Here is a 10,515-nt window from a genome sequence, read left to right on the forward strand (position 1 = left end):
AACCAAGCATGAAGCGAAAAATTTGCGGAAAATGAAAACTATAAAGGACTAAAGTTGAAAGTAAAAAAAAGTTGTGATGATAGATTGTAAAAGATAAAAAGTTTTGGGATAAAAGTAAAAAAACAAATAGTTTTGGGTTAAAAGTAATTTATGAAATACTTTTGGGTGAAATGTAAAAAAAAAATCTTTATTTTGGAAAACCCTCAAAGCCAAGGTTACGACAACCATATGCATAACCATTTTTTGAAAAACCCTCAAAGCACACCCCGCATTGCGGCGGGGCATAAAACGGTGTCAAATAGTACTAATGTCACACAACCGTCATCGACCACCAACATGACTCGACCTAGGATCTGCGTGTTGCGACGAACCTGTCAAACATGAAAAAATAGAGGTAAAAACGTTGAACTCCACATGCACGTTGCGTCGTGTTAACTTGCAAAATTTGAAGCAAAACATAAAAAAGTTAAACCACACTCGTACGTTGCGTCGTATTAACTCGAAAAATTTAGAATATACGTAAAACGAAAATTTGCCAAAGATGAAAAGTATAAGTGACAAAAATTGTGAAGTTAAATTGTAAATAATGAAAAGTTTTGGGTTAAAGTTAAAAAAAATAAGTAGGGTTAAAATTGCAAAAGGTAAAAACATTTGGGTTAAAAGTAAAAAAGTCAAGTTTTTTTTTTTTTTTTGAAAAAGTCCCAAAGCACAAGGTACAAGTGGTTATGCACAAAAAACTTGCTTATTTACATATGGAATAATTTCATGATATTAGGAAATTTCCACTACGGAGTCATATGATTTGGAGGTCTCAATCGAGCCTTTATGTTTATGTGAGTGTAATCTTTATATTAGAGTGGTTCTAAATAGAAAAGAAAGAAAATACTATTGTTCATCTGTAAATTTGAAGAGTCATTTTTCACCCTATATAATATTTTAATATTTTTTGGAAAGTGGTTTGTTGTGAAAAAAGAGAAAATATAATGATAAAAGTATAAAATAATATTATTTAATTGAAAATAAAAAATAAAAATAGTACTTTTTTAATGTAATTATAGAAATGAAGTTGATAATCGAAATGCTCTCATATGCATTTACCACTATCATTGAATTTACCATTACCATTGATTTGACTTGATCACCAACTAGTATTAAGGGCTTTGCATTGCGGGGAAGCACTAATGCTACATAATTATCAGTGATCAACAACACTGGAAAAACTTATAAAAATAAAATAAATAAAAAGGAAAAAAATAACATCGAACGAAAGGCATACGTAAAATTGTTGAACCACGTATGCCAGTTGCGACATGTTAATGCGAAGAAATAAGATTTAAATGTAAAATAGAAAAGAATAAGTAAGCCGATCTAATACCACTGCCGTTGCGACGAACCTGTCAAACAGGGAAAAACAGACGCGTTGTGACGGTCCTGTCAAACGGGAAAAAAAGTCGAAAAACTTTGAAACCCACACGTACGTTACGGCGTGTTTACTCGCAAAATTAGAACAAAATATAAAACGAAAAATTTGCAAAAGATGAAAAACACGTGGATCAAAGTTGAAAAAAATGTGTTGGAGTTAAATTGCAAAAGATGAAAAGTTTTGGGTTAAAAGAAAGAAAGGTTAAAATAGTCGAAAAAACTTTGAAACCCACACGTACGTTACGGCGTGTTTACTCGCAAAATTAGATCAAAACGTAAAACGAAAAAATTGCAAAAGATGAAAAACACGTGGATCAAAGTTGAAAAAAATGTGTTGGGGTTAAATTGCAAAAGATGAAAAGTTTTGGGTTAAAATAAAAAAAAAGGTTAATATGCAAAAAAATGAAAACCTTTGGGTTAGAAATGAAAAATCATTTTTTTTAAAGACTTCCCATACTTGAAGTACATTCTATGAAGCACAAAAATCTTCCTAATTTATAATATGGTAATAACATCAATAAGTAATGTTTCTTATATCAACTTAGAGCATTCACATCCCTTTTTTGATATATTACGTGAGAGGGGTCTTTTATATTATAAAATGTGGTTGTGAGTGAAGAATGAAGCAAATGTTATTATTTATCTTTATATTTGGAGGATATTGTTCACCATCTATAGCTTTTTAATGTATTATGAAAGTGGTCATGAGTGAAAGAGAGACAAAAGATAATGATAAAAGTATAAAAATATATTATTTAACTGAAAGAAGAGAGAAAATGTAGTTTTTAGTATAATTATAAGGTAGATTTGATGGAAGGAATGTGAATGGTCTTATAGAAAAATTAAAAATGATCGTTTTTTGTTAAGATTATTTATGACAGTAAGCAAATTAGATAATATATTTATATATACTATATTATAATGCATAAGGAAGGACATTTTAAAATACCAAAAAATTAAGAACTTCCTTAGTTTAATGAATAACGTATAACCTTAAAATGGGGGTAAATTAGTCTTTTAAACATTAATTACACTTTAATCTGCTTATCTTAATTACATTTTAATTCCCTAATCTTTAACAAAATTATGGATAATGAATTAGTAATTACACTTTCTCATCCTTATAAAAAACTAACTCACGTTTTTTAAACAACCACTACTTTACGTACGCTGATATTCTTTTTAAAAAAAATTACACACAGAAACGAACATTTTATTTTCTTTAATTTGAGTATAATATTATTTTAATTGTTTTAATTAAAAAATGATATATTACGTGATTAACAGTGAAGGGTAAATAATAACTGAATCGTTAACCAAAATCAGACCAAAAACTGAGGAAACCGAACTGAAATCCATCAAAACCTGAATTAACTGAAAATCGATTAACGGAAAACCGAATTAACCAAAAGTCAATTATGGGTTTTTTTAACCCTCATTTAACCAAAATTAACTAAAACTGAATCGAACAAATCATATTTCTACATATCTTTAGCTTTTATATCTCTGGTTATTGTATTTCATATTTTATACATCAATTTCATATATTTATGCCTCAGTTTCATTTTATTTTTAAACAAAAGTAGCCCAAAATTGGTTTTTGGCTATTAACCGAAAATAAAAGAAACGAATCAAAAACCGTCAATCTAACATAATAAATCAAACTGATTAATTGAAAACAGTTTTGTTAATAAAATAGACTAACCGATTACTGATATATATGTTTCCTGCCACATCACGCGAGCATCCTTCTAGTATCCATAAACATGAGAGACTCCTACGCGAATAATTAAAAATGGCTTGAAATTTACAACTCTCCATTTTTTTTTTAAAAAAGAAATTTGTATGCGCATCTTTTATCGCATATCTACGTTATTTTGTTAATTGTATAATATGTTTTGTACATTTCAAAAAATTCATCACTTTATACGAATGTAAAGTAAATAGATAACAATGGTTTATTTATTCCATGAATATCTAATCTAACTTATAATAAAAGACTTTAAATAATCTCACATGGCATTCTCTCCTCTAACTTCATAAATTTTATTTATATCTGTTTAATATTTTTTTTAATATTAATATTAATTAAGAACCAATATATAGATATCACTTATTTTTATCCTTATATTTATCTAACATTAATAAATAACTTTAGTTTTGCAATTTAGACCATTTTTTTTTAACTTTTAACCAAAAGTTTTTCATCTTTTGCAATTTAATCCCAACTCTTTTTTATTTTCAATTTTGGTCCATCATACTTTTCATATTTCTAAAGTTTTTTGTTTCGTTCTAAATTTTGTGAGTTAATACACCGTAATGTGCGTGTGGGGTTCAACATTTTTTTCGTATATTTTTTTCCCGTTTGACTGGCCCGTCGCGCCACATCTATTGTTCCGCGTTTAACAAGTTCGTCCAACACGCGGGTCCTGAATGGACTTAGTTATTTTTTTCTATGCTTTACGTTTCAGTTTAATTTCTCAGCAACGAACGTGCGTGATTCAAAAATTTTACGTCTGCTTTTCGCTCGGCGTTATTTTTTTTCCGTTTTTATTTCTTTTGTTTTTACGAGTTTTTCCAGTGTTGCTGACAATGGTATAGTATCGCTACTACTTAACACAGTTTAATGACAACCACTGCAACGTAGGGGCTTAATACTAGCAGATATAATATTTTATCTAACATGAAGACTGATGACGTGTGTAGCTCAAAGCTTAAGAAACTAGCTTAAATGCAATATGGCTTAAAAGGTCAAAAGAGTTCAACCAACGACCCAACTGTGGTGAACAACAAAAAGCATGGGACAGAGTCACGTCCCATCACACTTTACGTGTGACATCCAAGCTCAGCCGCAAAAGAGAAACATGTGGGACGAGGCACTCTTTTATGCGCAGGTTAAAGCCTTCAACACTCCAAAACGGACAACCCCATCTCTGCATACCCGAATCACTTAGTCAAAGGTTTCATATTCAAGGATAACCCTTCTCTATAAATGACCACACCTGGTCATTTGACAAAACATTCCGAAATCTCTGACTCTCTCTCTAGGATATGCACTTTGCATATTCTATTCTTCACATTCAATACAACTATCACATTGCATGCATAGAATTTGGGTTGAGTCATCATCGGCCTTGAATTCCAAGCAATTGATAAGAGAAGTGATCCAACCTTACGTATCACATACGTAGGGGGACTCGTAACCTGCGTTAGGCAAAACGAGACTCATGAAGCCTTTTTCCTAATCAGTCTCTCCACTATACTTGGTCTCGTATTTGTTGTAGCAACAAGTTGGCGCCCACCGTGGGGCTATGTCACTAAATTTATCTTTGAAGACCAGTAGTGTAGCTCCAACTTCGACAAAATCATTATGTCTGAAATAGAATCCTCGGGAGAGGTAAACCAAGTACCACGTACCTCTACTCCCAGCACTAGCCAAACTCCACCGGCTATGCCTACCTCGTTTTCTACTCCGAGAAGCACTCCAACTGGAGTCACATACCCCGAGTTCCTTTCCTTTCAGACACCAACCCCATCCCGTTCAGGGGTCCCATCCCCTCATGTCGGTGCAACAGGCACTCCTACACGTATCGACCTAACACCGGAGGGGGTTGCAAACAATTTTCTACAGTTAAGGTCTCTGCTTAACCAATACGTGAACAGAGAAATAGAAAATGGGGTGAGAATCAGGCTGGATTACGATGAGCCAGAGCCCTCATTGTCACCTCCCTCATTGTCACCTGGACCACCTATACTTCCTTTTACAAGCTCACAGCCTGTTGTGTCAAGAAATGAGGCTGGTCCTAGCTATCCTCCTCTAAATCCAAGTCCATATACGTTTGCAAGGCCAGATCCAACATCCTTTCCTTTATTTTCTTCTCAGCTAGTGGCAACCGGTGCACCATTGAGACACGAGTTAACCTTGGATCAGTTACTACAGTCTCCAGTTGCAAGCCTTCCACCTCCTGTGTCCACCACATGAGAGCAAGCCTTATCCGTTCTTCCCTTGGCACGAAGTGCTGCCATGAGTGGCTCTATGGGAATGAACTATGTAACTGCACCAGAAAGCCTTCAAGGCTTCTACCTCATGCCACAAATGATGACCCAAATGATGGCAAACTTCACTTGGTAACATTTCATTGACCAAGTGCTAGCCACCCAAGGGAACACTAGCAGCAATCCGGACACAAGAGCAGAAGATGATCTGGCCAAACCATACAAGCCAAGCAATTTGTCCTGTTTTTCTCAACAAATTGCTGACTATGATTTCCAATCCCGGATCAAAATTCCATCTCACATAAGAACGTATGATGGAATGGAAGATCCAGAAGATCACCTCCAAATCTTCACCGGGGCTACAAGAATCGAGAAGTGGTCCAACGCTGAGTGTTGCCTTATGTTTATGCAAACCCTTGTAGGGTCTGCTCGAATTTGGTTCAATGACCTACCGGACAGAAGCATTCGAACCTTCAATGATTTGAGCAAAGGCTTCTTGGCTAACTTTTCACAACAAAGGAGATATGTCAAAGATGCAACCGTGATCTTCCAAATCAAGCAAAGGAATGATGAAAGCCTCACGGATTTAATTAAGAGATACAAAGAAGAAGGGTTGACATACGTGGTAGCCGACGAAAAGATGAGGGTTGCAGGTTTCATGAATGCAATCACCTCCAAGTATCTGACCAGGGACTTCAACAAGTGCCTGCCCGAAACCCTTGAAGAGGCCATTGAAAGAGTTGAAACTCACATCCGGGGGGGGGGGGGAAGCTGTCGATATCAAGTAACAAAGAAAGAGGGGTCCTAGCTGGAGGAGTAGCAGCCCCAACAGAAAAAGAAGCAACTATGGTTCTTATGATAAACATTCCAGGAACTTAGAACCTCAAAGGTTTAAAGGCAGTAACCCTTCAAGCAGGGAGAAGGCTGCGAAGTTCACAGCTGTTGGTGCATATGTCTGTTGACTTCGTCTTTTATCGGGTCTTGTAATAGAATAGATAAAGCAAGACACGTTGTACGAGAAAAATGGGAAACAAGGCTGAACCAGCCACTTCGCATGAAGTGACCAGTTCGTGCGAAGTGAGCCAGTTCGTACGAAGTGGGCTAGGTCGTGCGGCCTGATGCCAGCTCGTGTGGACTGTTCATGCGACCTGGGCTTCCCTATATATAGTAGGTCTTTGGATTTCATTTGCAACATTCTGATTCCGGAGACGAAGTGCTACCGAAGTGTCGTACGATCTGTAAACACTATCAAATCAATGTAAACGACAGTTAAAGTGATTCTTAGTGTTAAACAAGCTGCAATCATGTCCAAATCATTGAATTCCGCCTTTGGTTTGGATTAGAACTTTTCTGATCGACTCATTAGGTCGAGTCCTCGATCCTACAACAGCCTTAACCAAAACTCCACAGGAAATCCTTGCTACTGAAGAAGTAAAGCATAGCTTCCGACCACCCAGACCTTTGCCCAAGAGCAAAAGGAATGAAAACTCTACTCAGTTTTGTGAGTTTAATGAAGAAAAAGACCATCACACCAATGACTGTTTTAAACTTAAGAAAATAATTGATGAAGCCGTTAAGTCTGGAGAACATGCCAATTTGGTCAAAGGGGTAAAAGACAAAATGGCTGATAGAAAAATCAAAGAAGTAAACATGGTGAACTTTGATGAAGAAAACTACAACAAACGACAACGCTTGGAGGCTTGGGAGCTTCAATGCTTGTGCTTCCCACCACCAAAAGGGGGCATCACTCGAACCCTTTGGTAGTGGAAGCCATTGTGGGAACCCTGAAAACAAGCAAAGCTTATATTGATACGGAGGCAGCAACGGAGATAATGTTCGAGAAGTGTTTCAACCAACTCAGCAACAATGAGCGTTCAAGGCTTCAACAAGCTGAGTCATCTATTAAAGGTATTGCTGACATCCTTATCAAGCCTTTGGGCCAACTAACACTTAATGTTTGCTTCAAAGAAGGTGAAATAGAAAGGACCAATGTTTTTATAACTGGACCGGATGTTGAACCGGACGTCTTACCGGTTCACTGGTCGGACCGGTCGAACCGGTTGGACCGGATTTAAAAATCGGGTGACAATATAAATAATATAAAATCTGAAGCTTTATGTTTCTTATGGATTAATAGTTTTAATATAATTGTTATAAGTTTTGTTGTGAGTTGTTTTATAAAAATATAAAAAATTAACAAAATAAAATATGATATGTTTGTTTTTAACTAAACTTTGAACTAGATTTTCTCATAATTATATATTACACACACTTATTATTGTTTATTAGATTATTAGATTAGATTTACGATGACATAAAATTTTATTTTATACACTAAAATATAATAGTTTTCATTTCCCATAAGAAAAGTACTTTTCTCCACTAGGCCACTGTATTAAAAAAGGAGAGAGAATTAGGGTCAACTTTTGTTTTACAGTGTCTTTCATCTCCATCTCTATGTGCTTTCTTCAACCCCCATTTGTTCCCACCTACAAGTCTGTTAAGTTCGTGAAGGTTGGATTGAAGACGGAATTAAGGGCTGCCGGCGACATGGACAACTAATATAACATTTTCGGCGAGCTCTTGTAGGCAGATCCGGCGAGTTGGCCGGCCCGACTGTCACCGAATTCCCGGTCAGGCCGCCGGTCGCTGTTCAGGCCGGCCGACTAGATGCAAATCCGATCCAACACCCTGAATCGGACCGTCTAGGCTTACGGTTCCCGGTCCGACCGGCCGGTCCGGTCCGGGTTTGAAAACCTTGGAAAGGACCGAACCACTCACCTTTGTCATAATCAACATGCCTTCTAGCTATGATTTTATCATAGAAAGGCCGGGGCAAAGCGAGTTTCGTATTGCTGTTTCAGTTGTCCAAAGTGTTGTCATGTTTCCCAACAAAAGAGGAATTGCAACCCTTCAACTTACCCAGGAAGCCTTCCTGGTTGAATGGGAAAGCTTAGGAAAAAACGAAGATGAAGAGCAAGGTTGGGTCATCAACACTAAATATCCCCAACAAAATATAAGGGTAGACACCAACCCCACTAAAGACATTCTCTCGTATCTCAAGAAGTTGCTGATACACAACATGGACATCTTTGCATGGTGTCCTGATGAAATGACCGGCATCCCCCGAGATATCGCCGAACATGAGCTCAAGATCCCAAAAAATGTGAAACCCGTTGTTCAGCAGAAAAGGAGCTTAGCCCCAGATCGGAGCCTAGCAGCATGCAAAGAGGTTGAATGGTTGGTGCAAGCTGTCATACTCCGAGAAGTTAAGTATCACTCTTGGATAGCCAACCCCATGATGGTCAAAAGCCTGAATGGTTATGGAGAATGTGCATCGATTTCAAAGATTTGAACAAAGCTTGTCCAAAGAATTGCTATCATTTGCCCGAAATCGATCTAAAAATAGACTCGCTCACAGGCTTCCCCTTCAAATGCTTCCTTGATGCTTATAAAGGCTATCACCAAATTCAAATGAAGAAAGAGGATAAGGAGAAGACAACCTTCCACACCGATAAGGGCGTTTTTTGTTACCAAAAAATGCCTTTTGGCTTGAAGAATGTAGGGGCAACCTACCAATGGTTGGTGGATAAAGCATTTGCTAAACAAATAGGCAAAAACATGGAAGCTTATGTTAATGACTTGGTAATCAAGAGAAAAACTAAGGGCCAAATGCTCGATGACATACAATAAACATTCCGGAATCTCTGTAAGATAAACATGAAGCTTAATCCTGCGAAATGCTCGTTTGGTTTTGAGGAAGGCAAGTTCTTGGGGCACATTGTAGGCAAGCAAAGCATAAAAGCCAACCCCAACAAGTTTAAAGCTATCCTGGATGCAAGATCCCCACAAAGCAAGAAGGAGGTTGAAAGCTTGAATGGTAAGCTGGCAGCCTTGAAGCGTTTCATGCAACACCCCGTGTTACGTAAGTCAAAGTCAAGATTGAAGTCAAAGGAAGAAAAGATTGCTAATTGCGATCTGTCACTCCTTGCTTAACTACTGATTTAACTTTCTTGACTTGTAATCGAATCTTTTATTTTAATCGCTTTAGTTGTATTATGTGGAGTATCTGGGAATAATCGATGTTATCGCATGTTTTATCGCTTTGTCGCTTATCGCAATCGGATTCGCAACACGAATTGTGCGTTCTGGATATTGTTTTACGTGGGTGTGCTATTTATGTGTTACTTGTGCATGTTTAGTTATGTTTATGTTTGTGGTGATTAAACAAAACGCAATCGCAACTCTATCGCAATCGCAATCTAATCGCAAACGCTAAACGCAAGTTATTTTAAGATGATTGTATGTTGGATATAGTATTGCGTGGTTATTATTAATCTATCGCATCGCTTAATTGAAACTTGTTCAAACGCATCGCAAAATCTAACACGCAAAACGAAAAGCCAAAACGCAACTCATCGGAGCCACCCAAGCGAATGGCCAATCGATCGAATGGCCATCCGATCGGATTGCCATCCGATTGGATTGCCATCCGATCGAGGCGCTATCCGATCGAGGTGCATCGTATCCGACACTTACCCTCCTTTCCCTTTTTGGCAACCTATAAATACCCACCTGTCACATCATTTGTGATGTGATAGCTCTCTCACTCGACCAGCTCGCTCAAGGCCTCATTTCTCTCGATTTCTCGCGATTCTTGTAAGTTTTCAACCTAAATCTTGTACTTCTATGATCTACACGCACTTCTTCATCATTTTCACCTCTAAATCTTAACTTCAAACCGTGAAATCAGCGGATTTGAGATGTTCTAGGGTGATGTCATCATGGAGTTCTTATAAACTTCAAGTTTTGGCCTCATTCCACCAAGAACAACTCAGATCTGAAGGATTTCCACATGATTAAACAATGTTTTCGCATAGATCCAAATATTTTCAAAGTTAAAAGGATTGAAAGACACTTTTTTTCTAACTTTCTTTAAACTCTTTTACACTCAATGCACTCAAAACCGATAGAATCGGAGCTTGTACAGACATTCTACTCTTTCTTAGTGATGTGTTGGTTCAAGATCTGGTTTCTATCAAAGAGACAACCGATTTCGGGTTAAACAAGAAAAACCGTCACGAACCAGTAAACTGA

This window comes from Helianthus annuus, chromosome 1 (genome assembly GCF_002127325.2).
Source record: "Helianthus annuus cultivar XRQ/B chromosome 1, HanXRQr2.0-SUNRISE, whole genome shotgun sequence".
Classification (NCBI taxonomy): domain Eukaryota; kingdom Viridiplantae; phylum Streptophyta; class Magnoliopsida; order Asterales; family Asteraceae; genus Helianthus; species Helianthus annuus.